The following is a 17,687-nucleotide window of genomic DNA, read 5'->3' as shown; positions in this document are numbered from 1 at the left end:
CTCCTTTTGATCACGACCTTCTTTCTAACAAGCGTCTTTTGGAACACCAAAGCTCTGATACCATGTAATGAAGTGGATTGAATCCGATACACATGCAAGAACATGTAAGAACACACTTTCAATCAAGTGGAATGCTTGATTGAATCACCGAACCACCCACACAAGGGTCTAGCAAAATTAATATTGCATATAATCTCTCAAGAGAGTGATACAAAACTACAAGGCCTTCAAGGCCAATTTATAGAACAAGAGGGGGCTGTTGGGGCAACCCAATGTGACTGTTGGGCTGCTCCCAACCAGAGTTACCGGAAGCGCCCCTATAGAAGGGGAAGCGCGCTTCCCCGATACGCGCTTCGGAAGCATGAAACGTCGCGCTTCCGAAACGCGTGGGGAAACGCACATTTCAAATGGGAAGCGCGTCCCCCTTTAAAGGGGTACGCGTCGCCCTTTAAAGGGAGACGTGCTTCCCTTTAAAGGGGTACGCGTGTCCCTTTAATGGGGGACGCGTACCCCTTTAAAAGGGGTCGCTTTCAAAGTTATGACTAGTTTGCCCTTAAATATTTTTTTTACACGTGTGCTTTAAAAATCAACACGTGAATATGCCCTTTAACTAAGGGTAAAATCGGCATTTTACATAACCCGTGAAAAAACAAAACCCTGAGGGCTTAGGGTTTTATTTTTTCACGCATCCGAGTCCCTCTCTCTCTCTCTCTCTCTCGAGTTTTCGGCGAGTTTCGAGTTCCAGCGACCTCCGGCGACCTCCTCCCTACTTCTGGCGATGAATCCATTCAGGTACGCTCACTTCTCTTCTCTCACTCTATTTCTTTTTTCTCCTCTCTCTCACTCTCTCTGTTGGGTCCTTGGTGAAAAGGGGTCGGCATGGGTTTTCTATCAGACTTGCCGATGTGTTCCCCTTCATTCATGCTGACCCCAGGCTGGCTTTTTGGGAAGCTCATTCCGACCTTGCTAATGGCCATGCTGGTATGCCAACAGCTAATCGGTCAGGTGGGATTGAGTTCCCACCTTGCTCTGCTGGCCTGCCAACAGTAATCGGTTAGGTGGGATTGAGTTCCCACCTTGCTAATGGCCCTGCTGGCCTGCCAGCAGTAATGAAACTTCAACACATTTATGGATGGTATTAGAGTATTGTGTTGGTGGAGATCTTATGACCCTGCTAAGACAGGTAGTTCTCTTCTCCTATTCCTATTTTCACCACAGAATTCCACAGAATTAAATATTCCATTAGCAAAGTTTTTTTATTATACTTCCTAGGTCCATGTCGTGCTTCATATTTTTTGCTCATGACCTTTTAATGGTCATTTTTTTTGTTGGAATAGGTAACAAGACACACAGACATGATTTATATTGCTCCTCATATTGGACAAGAAAATCATGCCATTTTAGTTAATTTTTATTGCTGACATTCTCAGAAGATTCCCCCTCTCTCTCTTGTCCTTTTTATTTCATGTAACTGATAACAAGAATATTTAATGTAGTTTTACATTTTGTAGTGGAAATTATATAGTTAATCTTGACTCCAATTTTGGCCATGTGAAACTCGGTGTGGCAGCCAGACAATAATATTGTACAACATTGTGAATATTAATTTTGACCAAATGCATAAAATGTTTATATCCCCTATATATGGCCATATCCATGTGACATTGAGATAAATGTAATCTCATTGTCTCAGCAGTTTGTGGAAACAGGAGCTATTTAAATTTTGAAACACATGCCACGGGGTAACTTATTTGGTTTTAAATGTAAAGGCCTGTCAACAAGAATTTGATTTCATAATTTAAATGGTTGAGAGTGTCAAAGATAATACCTATTTATGTAATTCATACTTAATAGTGTTATAAGTTGATGGGCCTTGGTTAAGCTGTCTATAGTTCAAACTTGGGACCAAGTCTTTTTTTAAACCACGTTTACCAAAACCCATCTTCTTCATTCATCCCTCTAGAATTTTCTAAGCATCAATAGCAGAAAGGTTAATCAAAACCATTTTCTAAGCCCCATTTTTTTCATTTTTTTCGCTTCCCCCTCGCTTCCGGTTCACTTCCTAGGTCGCTTCCGGTTCGCTTCCGAGACGGTTCGTAATTTTCTTTTAAGTGGTCCCACGCTTCCCCACTTCCTAAATTTTTGAAAGTGCCTCGCTTCCCGCTCCCGCTTCCTTGACTGGTAACTCTGCTCCCAACAGTCAAAATTCTGACTGTTGGGAGCAGCTCCAACAGTCATATTGGAGCTGCTCCCAATGACCCAAAAAGTAACTTTAAAAAATACAAAAAAGAATGAAAGAAAATAAAAAGGGGATAAAAAAGGGTTGTCAGCCCCTATTGGGTTGACGCCTATTATAGTGAAAGTACCGAAATACCCTTGATGGGTATTTCGGTTTACAACATATGTATATGTATACATATATACATATACATATATATATGCATATCAAAACAACATAATTTAACAAAAATGTTGTGGGTTGATCTTCCTTGCCCAAAGAGGCTAAGAAGAGTTGAAAATCCATCGTAAAATTCTCATAACTAACCCACCTATCAATTAGATGTCGAGATCGGGTAGACCTTCTGTGAATAGGTGATTGAATAGAAACAGAAGGAGGATTCTGCTCCTGATTATAGCTGAGGGGTATCTCCTTCTCACGTCGAGAGTAAACAATACCTTTATACCTTTCTGGGGCCGATAGTGACTCAAAAATCACACTTTCCTGAGTTCTTTGCTCAGCAGTAGATACGTTTCCCTCATCTCTTTGATGACATTCAGAGGAACAAACATCATCAATACTAGAAAAGAGATCTGAGTTCAACCAAGGGTGATAAACTTCAATTTTAGGAGTGATAGCATTATGAACAAAATTTGATTCATCAAACACAACATTTATGGATATTTTGATGCGCTTGCTTACGGGATCATAACATCTGTAGCCTTTGTAATCATCAGCGTACCCAACGAATCTGCACTTTAAGGCCTTATCCTGAAACTTATGCCGCATTGAACTGTCAACATGAACATAACACATACACCCAAATACACGCAAATCATGATAATTTGGATGCACATCATGCAAAGAGAAATAGGATGATTTGTTTTCCAAGATGTTCATGGGCAATCGATTTATGACATAGACTGTTGTATGAAAGACTTTTGTCCAAAAGGTAACTGGAAGATTACTATCATGCATCATGCTCATTGTAGTCTCGACAATATGGCGATGCTTCCGTTCAGCAATCTCATTCTGTTGAGGTGTATGAGGCAAGACACCTGCCTACTTATCTCATTTGTCTGGAGGAAACTAATAAAGTCATTTAAAGAGAATTCACCCCCTCCATCACATTGAAAACAAATGATATTCTTAGAGAATTGATTTTGAACAAAGGAATGAAAGTTCTAAAATAACTTAAAGGTTTCAGATTTACTTTTCATAAAGAAGATCCATGTTTATCGAGAATAGATATTAACAAAGATGAGATAATATCTAGTGTCAGACATGAAAGAAACTGGAACATCAGAACATATAATCTTAAATGGTCTTGAAGCTCTTTTATTAATGAAATGAAAAGGAAGAACATGACTCTTACACTGAAGACAACTAAAATATTTTTTATTGTCGACACTTAAATTTAGACTGGACTTGGGAATAAGACTACTTGAAACAAGCTTATCAATAAAACGACTACTACAATGACCCAAACGACCATGCCAAAGATTCGACTCAATACATTCAGAAAGATTAAAAACACTGTCAGGAGGAACTGAGGATGATGATGTAAGCTTCAAGGTGGAATCAACAAACTGAACACGAGAGGAAGGATTCTCTTGGAACACATACATATTCCCTTGTCGTTTTCCTTCAGCGAACGTTTCCCTCGTGTGAAGGTCCTTAACACAAACAGAGAAAGGAGTAAACTCAAGTGAAACATTAATGTCATCTACAAGCTTAGAGACAAAAACAATATTTTTCTTGATATTAGGAGCATTGATGACATTTGAAAGAGCAAGAGAAGAGTTGGACATAGGAATTACAGAATTTTCAATGTGCGAAATATGGTGGTGAGACCCATCTCCAGTGACTATACTATTTCTACCAACATAAGGAACAAGATTTAAGAGCTTACCAGCATCACCAGTGACATGAGTGGCTGCACCAGAATCAACATACCAAGTGCCTTGATCATTCTATTTGATATTTAATTCAGCCAAAGCAAATAATAACAGTTCTTTGACTTCTCCACTATTTTCAATGTATCTGTTCTCTTTCTTGTCTCCAATTGCTTTCCTCTATTTTGTGGGTTAAACCAGCAATTTGCCTTTATGTGCCCCCCTTTGTTGCACAGAAAGCAGGTAGGTATTGTCCTTTGCCTTTGCAGAAATAGGTAATATTCCACGAGCTCCTTGTCCATTCCTCTCTTGACCTCCTATTTCTCGAGATTCATACCTGCCACGTCCTCGACCATAGGTGACTCCTGTGGCAAGAATGTCATGGACTCCAATGGGGTTGTGATTACCTTCAGAGAATCCTTTCAAAGTCATCTCATACTGTAAGAGCTTAGCACAAAGATCTTCAAATGTAGGTAAGTCTGGTAAACACAAGAAGCAAGTAACCATCATATGATAATTGGGTCCCAGCCCGCTCAAGGTTTGTTGCACCATATCTTTGTCACTGACCGCGCAACCCACGATGGTCAATTGATCTGTGATGGTTTTCATTTTGTTTAAGTACTCCATGACAGTCATGGAGTCCTTTCTCAGCATTTGAAATTCTTTCTTTAAAAATAAAACTCTAGCCTGAGAAACTTGAGAATACGTCTGAACAAGACGATGCCATAACTGCATAGTTGTGCAGTCATCTGAGATTGCCATAAGCACCTCCTGTGACGGGTGAAAGTGATGTAGGCAACCAAAGCCTGATCTTGCTTTATCCAGGATATATATTCTGGGTTTCTGACAAAAGTAATAAAAGTGTCACCCTCCCCAGTCTTGCCATCTTGTGAAATGAACTTTGGAGGAACAGAAACAAAGCCATATAGATGTCCAGAAAGATCCTGACTTCTTATGAATTTGATGATTTGTCTTTTCTAGGTGAGAAAATTGGAGTTGTTCAGTTTTTCATATACAAGTTGGCTAAGAAAGTTGAAAGAAAGGACATATTGAGAAGAAGAAAAAGAATCCATAGGTGTTTGAAGGCGGAAGCAAGATAGAATTAGAAACAATATTGGAGTGGAACAAAAGAAGTCAGAAATAAAACTTAGAACCAATACATAATTTCAGAGAACTCGGAACTTGACTGCTTTTTTTTTACAGCAGACCTGAGACAGAAAATGTAGTTATGCAATAAACTGATCTGAATAAAGATCAGTCAATGAGATGCAAAACAGAAACACGTTATTTGGATGTAACGTGTTTTTCTTTTCGAAAAATGCAATGAGCTTAATCTGATTTTTTGGATGTAACGTTATTCTAGAATGTAAAGAAAAGGAATATGATATTTTACTCAGATCAAAATATGTCCTTACTTTTCTGAAGAAAATGAGGAACAACTTATGAAATCACGCAAAGGATTTGCTCTTGCGTGATCATGTGGAATCACGTCAAGCAGTGTGAGAAGAAAAAGAAAATGTAAATAGACGTGAGATGCAGACTTTAGAAAGTGCAGATTTTAGAATAAGAAGGATGATGATTAATAGTGGGTGACAATTAAATATGTAAAGAGAGAGATTAGATGCAGATTTTAGAAATAGGGAAAAAATAGGATACGTTAATTGGAAAGAAATATTCTACAGAATACGTTGGTTGAGAGATTCAATAGATTCAAGAAGAATAAGAAAAAGAATACCTTAGAAGAAGACGTTGGAGAGAGGATCTCAGCTATGATACCATGTGAGAAAGCGACGAGAGAGGAGAGAGAGGCTCTGATGGTTGTAGAGAAAACCCAATAAAGGTCTGCGGTTTTGCTTCTCATTAAGTATGCACAGGTACAACAATTAGGGTACAAAATACCCATTACATAATATACTAAAATTACAACATGCCATTAATGAGCATGTGTTTTAATAAACAAGATGAATTGGGTCTGGATCTTGAGATCCAGACCCAGTCGTGAATGGCGTCTTTTCAATATCCTCATAAAAGACATGCCGGGATACCCAAACCCTCTTTCAAACAAAATCACAATACTTGTAGCCATTTTGACCATTTGCAAAACCAAGAAAGCAACACTTAACAGTTTTAGGAGACAACTTATCTCTATATCTATTAGGCAACAGAACAAAACATATACATCCAAATACTCTCATCATATCAAAATTTAGAGTTTGTCTATACAATTTTTGAAAGGGAGATATACCCTTAAGCACACTTAAGGGTATACGATTTATCTGATAGATACTTAGTTGAATTGCATCTGCTCAAAACACTTTGAGCACTTCACCCCAAAAAAAGAACTCTTGTTGTTTCCAGGATATGCCTATTCTTTCTTTCAGCCACTCCATTTTTTTCAGGAGTATAAGGACAAAATCTTTGATGAACTATACTTTTCTCCTGCAGGAACTTTTCAAATACACAACTGACATATTTACCACCAGAGTCAGTTCGAAGTGTCTTAATCTTAGTAGCAAACTGGTTTTCAATCATAACACAATTTTTTTTAAAGATTTAAAAAAATTCACTTCTATTTTTCATAAAATATAACCAGGTAAATCTTGTACAATTATCTATGAAGGTAACAAAATATGATGATCCTCCCTTTGACAAAACATGCGAAGGACCCATACATCAGAATGCACTAGATCAAAATAACATTCTGATTCCCTATCACTAGACCCGAAAGACAAGTTATGACCCTTTGCCAACCTACAACTCTCACAATCTTTAACATGATTTGACACAACTAATTTAGGTTCACAAAAACTTATTGAAGACACCAATTTTTGTAACATAGAGCTGAAAATATAACCCAGTCTCTGGTGACACAAAACAAACTCATCTAAGCTCCCAATCTGATCCCAAACTTCTGCTGCTCACTCATGTCAATCCAATTCCAGTCTAGGTAGTATAAGTCTCCTCTTCAATGGCCAATCCCAATCTTCTTCCTTGACAAATGATCCTGCACCACACAACCAAAAGGAGAGAATAATATTACAATTGTTAAAATATATTGTGTATATGACATTTGTGTTATATATATATATGTATATATAGTTCACTGTGTATGTAAACTGAAATACTCAATCATTTCAGCTTGTAATAGGTGTCAGTCCAATAGGGATTGATGAATTTCTTTTTTTTTGTTTTTATTTTTATTTCTTTTTATTTAGTTTAACTGATATAACAGGTGGTATTGGGAGCTTGTCCAACTAGCTGTTGGAGCAGCCCTAACGACTAGAAAACTAGCCGTTGGGGCTAGCCCAACAGGCCCCTTAAGCATGGGAGTGCCTATAACACTCCCTCTCTTGTATTTTTTATGCTTGTTGCCAAGCATATTTGAATAATGACTTTTATTATTTTTATGGGTTCTTGCTCTCTTTTGAGAGATTGTGTGTCAGCCCTTGGTAGCTCTTTGTATTTGGCCCATTAGAGGCTTTTGTACATGTGAGTGTGCACCTTTGTAGCTACTTTGTGGCATTGTGTTTGTGCACTTGTTGTTCATTACATGGAATCGAGCCTTTGGTGCTCTTGGGCAAAAGCTTGAAGAGAAGATTTGTGGGATTGGTGAAGCATTCGTTCGTTGCCGCGGGAAGTGCACCATCAAACTTCTTCAACACTTTTTTCTTGCTTTCTTCTTCTTTTCTTTCTTCTCATTCTTATCTCCATTCTTTCCTTTACTATGGCCAATAAAAAATTTGTAACAGTTGTTCTCATCAAATTTGATGGAAAAAACTACAACATGTGCACCGCGGCGGTGAAAAGAATCCTCATGAGTAAAGATATGTCATTTTATTGATGGATCCACATTGAAACTACAACCAATTCTCATAAAATTGGTTATTGGAGACGATGGTGGATCCAAAGAAGAAAAGCCTTAAGGGGATTGAAAAAGAAAAGGCTATGATTGATTACAAAAAAGCCTATAAAGAGTGAGAAGTAGGCCATGCCAAGGCTCTTTTCCTCGTTATGAGTAGTATTCATGAGGAGCCTTGCTTCAATATTCTTGAATTTGAAAGAGCCGATGAAGCTTAGGAATATGTTAGACAAACATATACCCAAAGATGTGGCACACAAATGGGATCTCAAAGATAATATACATAATTGCAAATAAGATGATAAGACCATGAAGGAATACTATGGTGCCCTCAAGAGGCTTTGGGATCAATTGGCTAAACATGAGAGACTCCAAATGATGCTCAATAATAGAAGAAATACAAGCATGAGGAACAATTGTTCCAATTTTTTAGAGAAGTTTGATCCGAATTTGAACAAGTTAGGGACAATATTATTCATAGGAAAAATCATCTTCCCTTACATGAAGTCATAGCTCAAGTATGCATGGAGGAGACAAGACTAAAATCTATGTCCGAATCTAAGTAGACAAGGGATAATGTGTTGGTTGTCTTAAGACCGGGTGCCAATACAAATGTTTAAAAACCACCATATTTTTCAAAGCATTACAATGAGAAGCCTAGATATAATGACAACAAAAAAAGAACTATATTGACTTGTCATAATTGTGGAGAAGTGGAATATATTAGGCCATTTTGCCCCTAGTTCAAAGAGAGAAAACAAAAATGTGGCATCCATGGGAGCGTCTCACAAAGAAAGAAGTGGAACCAATGAAGATTCAAAATCTATTGAAACCATGTTCTCTCAAATCATGGAGGCCCTTCATTTACTAATAAAAGTCTCTTCTCTTTTCGGTGTCGTGGTCTCTACATCATCACCTCCTTGTAAGGTTTCCTGGCTTTTGGATTCTGGATCCTCATTTCATATGACTCCACATTCCTTTTTACTTTCCGAATGTTGCACTAATTCAATACCAAAAAATATTTTTACCGCCGATGGATCCTCTCTTAGCATAAAAAACATTGAAAATTTTGAAAACACTTCAAAATTCTCTATTCTAAAAGTTAGACTTGTCCCCAAATTGAATTTAAATATTTTGTCTATTTCACAAATTACCAGCTATGGGTGTAGTATCTTCTTCTCATCCAAAAACTATTTTGTGCAGGATCTCCAGTCTGGAAACAGATTGGGGAAGGCCATAGAGAAAGAGACCTTTTACTATACTGATCTTCTTCTTCTTCCAAAAAGCATTTTTTGTTATAATATTCAAAATGTATATTTAGTTTATGGCATCAAAGATTGGGACATCCTAGTTTGTCAAAATTATCTCATATACTTCATTTAAGCAAATTTTGTAATAAATTTTTTTATTGTGAGGATTGTATTGTTGGCAAAATGAAGGCTCTCTCCTTTCCAAAAAGAACCTTCTTTTCTTTTAAACCATTTGAATTAGTGTGCTCCGATGTATGGAGACCTTATCTTATTTTATCTAAAGGTGGTTTATCTTATTAGATAATATTTGTTGACGACATATAAGATACTCGTGGATATACTTAGGCACAAAAATGAGGTTTTGAGAACTTTAAAAAATATCATAACTTTGTCAAAAACCAATTTGAGACCAAAATTTGTATCTTCCGCTCTGACTTTTGGGAGAGTTTATGTCAAATGATTTCAAAACTTATTTTGAAAATGATGAAATTATTCATCAAAGATCATGTGCTTATACTCCTCAACAAAATGGATTAGCTGAAAGAAAACATAGGCACATAATTGAAACTATTAAAATTCTTTTAATTGCAAAAGATGTCTCAAAATTATTTTGGGTTGAAGCATGTTTGACGGCCATATATCTCATCAACTGACTTCCATCATCTAAGCTTCAAAACATTTTTCCTCATGAAAAACTTTTTAAAGTTTCTTCCGATTATCTTAGATTAAGACCTTTTGGATGCACGTGCTTTGTTCTCACTGAAAAAATGATACTCTCTCCCAAAGCTATATCATGTGCTTTCTTTGGAAATGGAGAAACTCTAAAAGGGTTTAGATGTTTTGATTTCACAAATAACAAACTATATATATCTAAAAATGTTTGCTTTTTGGAAAATGAAAGTTTTTTTCAAAACGTGCCTATGAAAGACTTTGAGTATTCTTTTTTACTTGAAACCTCAAACTAAGAATGATTCTTTATATGAGAATGATAGAGATAAAGAGCCTCAATCAAATCATGATGGTAAAAACATTAAAACCGAAGGGCCTAGCATAATTCAATATAGAAGACGTGACAATGATAAGCAATCAAATGCCTTAGAAAGATACTCTACTTTAAAAAATCAACAAATTGAAGGAGTCAGATGATCAGATAAGACTTCTAGACCCCCTGATAGATTTGTTTCATATGAATCCTTTTCACCTCAATATAGGGCTTGTCTAGCTAGAATTTTGGCCTATTTTGAACCTACCACATATAAATAAGCAAAAGAATATCCCAAATGAGTGAAAATTGAAAACTATGAATGAAGAATTAGGAGCACTAAAAAAATACATGACTTGGGAAGTCTTTGATTTGCCTAAAGGTAAGAAAATTATAGGTTGTAGATGGGTGTATAAAGTCAAAACTAAGAGTGATGGAACCTCAGAAATAAACAAGGCCCGATTAGTTGTCAAAGGGTATACACAAGAATACATGATAGACTATGATGAGACATTTGCCCCAATAGCTAGGATGACTTCAGTTATGACCCTTACTGTTGTTGTTACTATTAAAGGTTGGCCTATATATCGAATGGATATAAAAAATGCATTTTTAAATAGAGATCTAAAAGAAAAAGTTTATATGGATTCATCTCTTAGATATGAAGTTCTCTCTGGTAAGATACTTCGATTGAGAAAAGCTCTTTATGGTTTGAAACCCTCACCCAAAGTCTGGTATGATCGCTTTAGATATGTTATGTTAAAGTTTGGTTTAAAATCTTGTTATACTGATACTGCTATGTTTACTAAGAAATCTGATGCAGGGATTGTCATACTTCTTTATGTTGAAGATATGATCATTACAGGTGCAGACAAGCAGGAAGTAAAGTATATTAAATGTATCCTTAAAAAATATTTTGAAATAACTAATCTTAGATTTCTTAGATTTTTCTTGGAATTGAGGTTGCTTACTCTCCTAGGGGATACTTGCTTTCTCAAACCAAGTTTGCTAATGATATTATTGATAGGTCAGGCATTATTGATGAAAAAAAGGTGGACACACCTGAAGTTATTAATGCCAAGATGAAGATTGATGATATGACACTTCTAGATGATCCTACTCTATATCATCAAATGATTGGCGCCCTAACTTGTTTAACTATTACTAGGCCTCTTATTCCGTATGCAGTTCATTCTGCTAGATAATTTCAACATTCTCCCACCACAGTTTACATGAGTGGTCTGATGAGAATTGTTAGATATTTACAAACCTCTACCTCTAGAGGTCTTTTGTTATCCTCCTCTTTCTCTCTTGAGTTGATTGCTTATTCTGACTCAGATTGGGGAGGAGATCCAAATGATCGATGTTCAATTACTGGATTTTGTGTTTTTGTAGGTGATTCTCTAGTGTCATAGAATGCAAAAAGCAACAGAAAGTATCTTTATAATCCACTGAAGTCGAGTACTGTGCAATGACTACGACCACATCAGAGATCATTTGGTTACGAAGATTATTTGAAGACATAAGCGTTCATCTTTAGACACCTTCCAGATTGTGTTGTGATAATAAGAGTGTAATATATATAGCTGGCAACCATACATTCCATAAACAAACCAAGTATATTGAAATGGACTGCCACTGTGTGTGTGAAGAATTTCTGAGGCACACAGTCATTCTACCTTATGTTACTTCCGAGTATCATCTCGTAAACTTCTTCACCAAGGCGCTTCTATCACCTCGGTTTTATTTTCTTCTTGACAAACTTTCAGTGATCACACCGTAAGTTTGAGGGGGGTATTAACATGTACTGTGTATATGACATTTTTGTTTTGTATATATATATAGTTCACTGTGTATGTAAACTGAAATACCCATTAGGGGTATTTCAGACATTTCAGTTTGTAATAGGTGTCAGTCCAATAGGAACTGACGACTTTCTTTTTCCTGTTTTTATTTTTATTTCTTTTTATTTAGTTTGACTGATGTAACAGGTGGTGTTGGGAGCTGGTCCAACTACCATCCGCTAGCCCAACATGCCCCTTAGGCATGGGAGTGCCTACTTTCTTGTATTTTTTTATTAAAGAATTAAATAGAAAAATACAAAACATAAAAATATTTATCTTTATTGAGCATAAATGTTTAAGAGAAGTATTGGAAAATGAAATGGGATAAAAGTTTATACACATACAAGAGAGATACCTCAATAGAGCTGTTAGGCTACAACTCTATTGAATAGTCAACTCTATGTTGACTAGTCAAAAAAGAACTTAATAACCATATTTAGTATTTGGCCAAATAGTCCCTATAAAAACAGAAAAAAACAAAAAAAAAAGAATAAAATAAAGTACTAGTTTGCCCCTAATGGGCACAACCTATTACAAGAACTGAAATGACCAAAGTACCCCTAATGGGTATTTACCTATTACATCATTTATAAATAAAAAATATATACATATATATATATGTATGAAAATACATATATATACATGTACAACTTATCACTTTGTATCCGTTTTGTGGCATTGTATTTGTGCACTTGTTGTTTCATTACAATAATTAAGCTTAGTAATTTAACCAACAGAAATAAGATGGAAGTTAGTTCTGGAATCCTCATTGCAAAACTGCATGTTAGTGTCATTGATACAGTTGAATTGAAACTGAATGGAAACAGCCACTTGATTGCTTTGTCATCATCAAAGACCATGTCATTGTTGAAGCAAAAGGAATTAGGTTTCGTGCAAAATTTTTGGAATGTAATAATGCCTTGCAGTAGTTGTTATATCAGGTGATCTTTTGACTATAGTTGTGAATGACGTGAAATCATGGATGTTATCCAGAAGATTGTACTTCAAGGAAGGCAGAGAGAGAGATTTTTATTTTTCCTGAAAACATTTATTTTCCCCCATTGAATGTTCCCACTTAAGCAGGAATGGGTGGTAACAGGGCTCTCAAGGAAAATGGTGGTCTTATTTCGTTGAAATCTGATGGAGCTTTTGAACTGTTTCATGCAACACCGAAATAGAGGATTCATGGGAAAGTAACCGATGATTCTCACTGAATTACCAAGCACACCCTGAAGAAACATGACAAAGAAAGAGTATGACAAACCTCAGAATCATTGAAGTTCTCCCTTTTAGAGAGATCAATATCATCCATTCTTTCTTTTTCCCTTTTTCCGAAGAGCAAGTGCACACTTGCAACTGAAAAATAAGAGCATAATGCCAAGAAAAAGAGTTGTGATGAATTCCAGAACTATTGCTGCTCCAAGAGCTGTCAATTTCCAAACAATGACATGAAAAAAGTTAGAAAAAAGGTCCAATACAAAGATCGAAGTTTGGTTTAAATTTTGAAGTGCAAATGCAGTTAGAGGGGATAATTAATGATGCACCTAGGGACTATGGTGAATAGATTCATCCCGTGGAGCAAATTCTTTTGCTTGGCTCATCTTGTTTCATCAACCTTTTCATAAACAGATGGGGTTATGAAGACAGAAGGAAGATGTATAATTTGCTGATTTCATACTTACACCGGGCAAAGAGCAGCTTTAGCGGCCTGAAGATATCAACATTGGCCCCAGAGAAAAATGTGAGCTTCTCATTACAGGCAAGGGCGCATCTACTTTGGAAGCTTTGAGAATTATTAGTGCTAGGATGTATGGAAGTCCCAAACCAGACATATCCATGGGTTGAAGCCAACATATTATGTTCCTAGTGTTTTTAACGGTTTGTGTATCTGAGGCTTGATTCGGATTAAATGCATGCTAATAATGTTCTAACATTTGCAGACTACTGCACCTTCTTCAGAAAGCATTACATACTTTACTGGCTGTTCAGGTCCATTTTTCTTCAGGAATTATCACTCCAACTTTTGGCAACGGTAATGATCCACCCTCACTGATTTTCACCACAGTTTTTCTCTGACCTTGTGCTTCTGTAGTAGTGAAGAAGATTTTGCATGTTTGTACTACTTTTGAATGTAGCCTTCATACTCCAGAGATTTCAAATGGCCATTGTACTCTTGAAGTCTAACCTGTCAGTTTTATTGTAATTTTGATTGCTAAATCTTTTGTCTATTTTAAATTGTTATGGATCTGGCATCATCTTTGAGAGGAATCCTGGGTGGTCCTTTCTGTTCTTTGAAGGCATCTACTCAAACCAGATTCAGTTGAGTCAATCTTACTGGGTGCAAATGAATGTTAAACATGTCATTTACTCGTCAACCGACTTGGCATCTTTTCTAGGATTTGGGCATCTTTTCTAGGATTTGGACCAAGACAAACTAATGCCAGATACCAATGCAGTTCGGTTGCTGCAGTTCACATTTGAGGTAAGCCCTTCCTGAATCTTGGATGGCTCGATTGACATTAGCTTAAGAGTAATAACGAGTGGCATCTTTTTTCTTTGATGACCATGGATGGTCGTTAAGAGTGTTTTTGTGAGTCATAATTGAATTATGGTTCTTGGTATATTTGATAAATTCACAGCTTGATACATTAATGCTGCCCATGAGCTAAATGGAATGCCGTGTTGGTCAATGTCTTTGTAGGCCAAGGATAGCCTTGCAAAAACTTCACTCTTTGTAGATTTGGGACTCTTGGCTGAGTTGTGAACTCTTGTAGGCCACGTTTGGAAGTGAGAAAAAATCTCATAAGGAAATTTTACATGAGTTCTCATATGAAATTTTTTCTTTTGTGTGACGTGAAAATCAGACTGGGGGAGAGAGAGAGAGAGAGACGGTCACATGAAAAAAAATTCTTCTCCGAAGATGGAGAAATCTTTGATATGAAAAGCTTAGATTTTTAGATTTTTTTTCACATGAAAGTATTTTCTCCTATTTTCCCATCATTTCCCATGCCCATACACGCACATAGAGTGCCAGGCATTTGTCCTTATTTTCTTTTCCCTGCTCAAAACATTTTCCCAATATAACTTGTAATGGTCAAGCATATGGAACCCCACAGAAGGTTTGAGTCCATTCAGTGGGGACCCAACATCACAAATTTTGACATCAGGACTTTCTCAGCAAGGGAAAATGTTGCAATAAATTAGCGTTTTTAAGGAAAATCTTGGGAAAATATGGGCAGTAAGATTTGAGTAATTTTAAAAATAAACATATAGAACAAATAAAAAATTAAATAGTGTCAAACTACAATAAGAGAACAATGTTTTGAAAAGGTGTTGCAATTTATTAAGATTTTATTGTTTTTTGAATATGTTGCAATAAAATCAATGATATTTTCAAAATATCACAGATATTTGTGAAACAACTAATCCACTACTTGACACCTGTTTTAGTTTGTCCTACAACCCCAGATCTTGGAAGAGCTCAAGGTCGGAAGGATCTAACAAGGATGAGAACCCTCCAGCTGATTTTATTTAGTCTCCCACCAAGGAGCTATGATGCTTTGCTTGTGGGAGCCATGTCACGTTATCTGGGAAGTTTTGTTTAAAGAGACCTAAGTATTTGATTTACATAAGTAGGTGGTCTTGCTTTAGTTAGAACTATTCAATTAGGATTGGGTTACATCAAAGGTCCACTTTAAGCTCATACTTTTTGCTTCAGTTATGGATCAACATCTTGTACCCCGGAGAGAATCCTTGGCATATGCTCTTTGCATATGCTGATTAGTGAAAATAGAGGCAATATACTGTATCACCCCAAAATTTTAACCCAAACTTTAGAGGATTTTTTTTTTGTAACAACGGAAACAACAATTTTGTTGGATTAAGCATTCAGGCGCATTACAGGAGTGTTCAAGCAAAAACATTTATTTTATTCTAAATAAATAATGACATCAGAGTTTTCAAATAACAGGAATATTAATAAATCAAACTTTAATTTGAGATTGTCTCGATAACACAATAAATCAAACATCCTGATTAGCACCTCATCTCGCAACTGTTCTAGATATTTTACTCTTTACTTGAAAATTGGTAAATTGATTAGAATTAGATTAAACTGTCTAAGTAGGTAATTACTATGATTTTTGTAGATATACTATGTAACAAGTATGCAATGTGTATGATTAAATATAGACAGTAAAGCATGATATTAAGCATGACATAAGAAATAAGTAACATGAATTTAACTTATTGCATATCAGATAAGTAAACACTGATTTAAATACTTAATCACATATTTAACTTTCTAATCACAAGTAAACAAGTGCAAGTATAACACTCACATTGTTTTGTACGATCTCACAATTATAAGTCTCTAACTAGCATATGTGAACAATAGCAGGCTCAAATCAAACTCACAGATATACTGAATTTATTTTATGTTAATTTAAACAATTACATGCTAAAAGTAATTATTAACATGTTAAAGTGCAAACCTGCCAACTCCCTGTTCAACTGATGTACACAAGATGTTTTAAGTTAATGTTTTTCTTTAATTATCCCACGGGTACACGCGGGCCAAGGCAACCATTTCAGAAGAGAACATTCAGGGGTTTATTATATATTGATGTTTTATTAACCCGAATATTCTAACTAAAACTGTAAATCCTAAAGGAGCAGTTAGTGACCGAGAGAACCTCCCAAAGGCCCAAAACCAAAAATAGGATGCATCCCTAACTTCTGCAAAAGAACAAAGAGCTACCACCTAGGACTCATAGGTAGTCTGAGTCTCCCCCAACTCCGAGGACTGAGGACCAACGAGTCATTGTTGTTCGAAGCAATAAACACATGTCCTCAGAGTTTTGTATCACCTACCCTTTCCAAGGTAAGCCCGAAAACTAAGTGGGTTGCTCTCTTGTTAATTTATATTTTCCGATGTATCCGAGTTTTTTTCAAATTGCACCTAATCGTTTAAGACATAAGAGTTTCTCAAAAATTTGATTCCTACTACTGTAGTAGTAGGTCCCCACAATTTATACTTTATAATGGTGCAATAACTCAAAATTTATCCATTTAATTGTGTAGACCCACTCAGAGTGCTTCGGTACCTTTAAACCGTCAAGCACAGATACTCCGGTACCTTTAAACCAGTCAGACTCACAAAATTTAAATTTAAGTTTCTCATCATTGTCATTGATATTACGCACAAGTTTCACAACCCATGTACCTGAGTCAGGTACCCAACCCAACTTTGACTTTGTATTTCATTCCAGTCATGATGATTAATTCGGGTGTGCGTTGACCTTTTTGAGTTATTAACAATGAAGCAATTATAAATGTACCCTTTTGAAATCATATTTCATGTGTGCATGTATGTGCGCAGGATCACCCTCTAGTATGAATGTGCATACAGTTTAAATAAATTCAATCTCATATCCTCATCTCTTGCATTTTCAAGTAGATAGCCAACACAATCAGGCTCAACTGTTTCACTTTAATAGAGTTTAAGTCTTGCAACAATTTGTACATGGAAAAGTATATTTACAATTTCATTTTTGGTGCAATCTAGAAAGTTCATCTTTATTAAGATTTATTTCAATATTTAAGTAAATGAACCATGAAACAAATCATATGTTAAGATT

Source organism: Nuphar pumila, chromosome 5 (assembly GCF_984573655.1).
Source record: "Nuphar pumila chromosome 5, dmNupPumi1.hap1.1, whole genome shotgun sequence".
NCBI lineage: Eukaryota > Viridiplantae > Streptophyta > Magnoliopsida > Nymphaeales > Nymphaeaceae > Nuphar > Nuphar pumila.
The sequence above is the reverse complement of the archived record's forward strand: the minus strand, read 5'-3'. Positions refer to the sequence as shown.